The sequence below is a fragment of the Portunus trituberculatus genome, chromosome 9, assembly GCF_017591435.1.
Source record: "Portunus trituberculatus isolate SZX2019 chromosome 9, ASM1759143v1, whole genome shotgun sequence".
Lineage (NCBI taxonomy): Eukaryota > Metazoa > Arthropoda > Malacostraca > Decapoda > Portunidae > Portunus > Portunus trituberculatus.
Genome location: NC_059263.1, coordinates 10,081,097 through 10,083,856, shown reverse-complemented (window position 1 = coordinate 10,083,856; position 2,760 = coordinate 10,081,097). Strand labels below are relative to the sequence as shown.

The following is a 2,760-nucleotide window of genomic DNA, read 5'->3' as shown; positions in this document are numbered from 1 at the left end:
CATATCTGCAATAGATATATGTACAATGCCAGTGTGTTGCTGTGGGTAGTATGAATGAGGCATTACCAAGTGTGAACATGTCTTGGCTTTCAATACTGTAATGTTATGCTTACTTGCCCACTAAAGTATTATTTCTTCATCATGGTGACATTCATAAGCTGGGAGTTGAAATGTTGAAATACTGCTAGTGTCATGTTATGAAAGCTCAATACCAATGTACTATACTTCTAGTTGGGATGTAGTTAATAATCTTGCTTCATCAACTAACCATATTCTGTTCAAAGTCTTGGGAATGTTTTCCTTGTTTAACTTGGTCTGGTTTCACAGTTTAGTGCTGTCTAATTGAGTAACCTCGTCACCTCATACCAGTGGTGTCCTAGTAATATAGGAATTTGAAAACTGGAAATCAAGTGCAAGTTGATAAATGGAAGCATTTCACTCGTGACACACTGCTTTGGGTAAGTGCATCTCTGCCAAGACTTTGAACAAAGTTACTTTGGTAGTTCTAACCCTTGTCTGTGGGTCTTGCAGAGTTGTGTAGCACAGCACTGAGGGTGGGACAGACAGAGTTGCTGCCTCACTTGCTCACACTCATTCTCAACCCAGCCAACCAGCCAGCCAGCCAACCAGCAAGCAGAGAGCTGGTGTATGCTTTGCTATAAGAACGGTTAATAATTGATAACTATGATAATCACATAACTACGATAATCACCAGAAGGATATAGTCTTGCCACCACTTGTGTATATAAAAATTAAGTAACATGCTTGACATATTCTCACACACGTACTACGTTCATACATAATGCAGCACGCCAAGTAACCAACTGCTTCTCGCTACAACTACAATCTTGCAGTCTCAAAGTGTAAAAACACCACAAATGCCCATCCACTGGCCTGTTCATCTTCTTTCTCCATGACATGTCTTCTTCCCCATCTTGTTTTAACCCAGATAGCTTCCCTGCCTTGTCTCAGGACAGGAGGACATGCATGTTTTGTGTAGGATACTTGTCCAGCTGTTAGCCAGAAAGATGCCTCAGATGCTGTTTTATGTTGTTTCAAATAAGATGATTTATTGTAACCAAGTTGGAAACTTCATATATTTGATTTATCTATTTCTCTAACCATTTATTTATATATCTGTGTTCTGCTATTTCATGACAGGTTAGAAATTGATTAAACAAATGCAAATATCTAGAAAAATAGAAATCGTACCTTGCACAACTTCAAAATATGATGTTGAAGGAGGAACACCAGTTGAACACGGCCTTTAGGTACAGAATCATGTGGCCAGGTCAGTGTATTGGCACAGTAGTTAGTCTAGTCACATAAAAAACTGTTGCTTTACACACTCCTCCTCTTCTAAATCCAGATAGGCAAGAAAAGGCTTTATTTCTTTGTGTTACGTGTGTTTTCCTCCGGTGTCTGTATATTGAGGATGGAGGACCTACATCAGTTAGTACTCTTCTTCGCTCTCCTTGTGTGACTCAGTCAGTTTTGTCGTTCGTGTTAGTCAAGTCAAGCGGTGCCCGTCACTGCTCCCCACAAACCAAAAGCCCTCTTTTTCACAGCCTTTATATTAATATGGGGATAAATAAATTTTTTTCAAGAAGAGCATGTTGTTTTTCTCCCTGATTGCTTTGACCAACTCACCAGGAGGGAATGGAAATATTAACATAGATTTTGGTAGGAAAGTTTTATTTCTAAATCCATATTTTGTCAACAGGAACTGTTTGTTGGTACTTGTACTATTCATAAGATTCAAAAGTAACTAGATTAGTCAATAAATTAAAAGAAAATGCTTTTACAACCTTCACATCTCTGCTTCTATGTGCACAAATTTCCAAGGATGTTTAAAGCCAAACATTTTTCACTTGTTCTTGATTTAGATAAGATTTAAACTTGACACATTAGTTACTAGTCTCCATCGTCACTAGATAAGAAGCAGTTGGTGGTGGCAGCAGAAGCAGAAGCAGGAACATCACTCAAGACCAAACAAGAACTAGAATGTGACATCACAATTCTAACTTTTATATAGCATTTAAGAAGTGCACTTGAAGCATCATACACCAATGCCTTGTAATTAAAATGTTGCTTCATTTCCTAAACCATTTCAAGAGTGTTTGTAGTTATAAAGAACAAAGTTTATCATTTGCACAATCCTGTTTTTCTTAATCTTTTGGGGAGTTTGGATTATGTAGTTTTGACAGTCACCTAAAAATCTGTGGACACTGGGCAGTGATAGTTGGCTATGTTTGTGCCAATACTACATATAGTGTGTGTGTGTGTGTGTGTGGTGGTGGTGGTGGTAAAAGTAACAAGATCACAGAGTAAGCATAGTCTGTTCCATCTATGAAGTCTGTTCTAGGTATGGCAGATTCTGAAATTCTCATGAGTGCGGCACTGCCAGTTCGATCACCGATTATCAGATTAAAATTGTCTTGTCTCCCTACCTGCAACCCCTCACCCCCCTACCTCTCTCTCTCTCATTAATATATATATATATATATATATATATATATATATATATATATATATATATATATATATAATTTTCGATTTTTTCCACACCAACATATATGGGGTAAAAGTTGGGGTTGTAGCTTCCATCTTGCTTGGTGGCCATGACATTTGACCTGACTTGAACTGGAGGAGGGACCCAATAGGAAATGCAAACCACCACCACCACATCATGGCAATATTGGGAATACACTGCCACATATTTTTTTTTTTTTTTTTTTTTTTTTACATTACAAGGGCACT

The 2,760-nt window shown here is 37.8% G+C and overlaps 1 protein-coding gene across 2 annotated transcripts in view; it reads left to right on the top strand.

The window, feature by feature from the left end:
• LOC123501364 (receptor expression-enhancing protein 5-like) overlaps window positions 1-1,611 on the top strand; it is a 32,856-nt gene extending 31,245 nt beyond the window's left edge. For both annotated transcript variants that reach the window (XM_045250168.1, XM_045250167.1), the window contains one exon: window positions 532-1,611. The gene's annotated coding sequence lies outside the window, so the exon portion shown is untranslated. The remainder of the gene's footprint in view (window positions 1-531) is intronic.
• The last annotated feature ends 1,149 nt before the right edge of the window (window positions 1,612-2,760 follow it).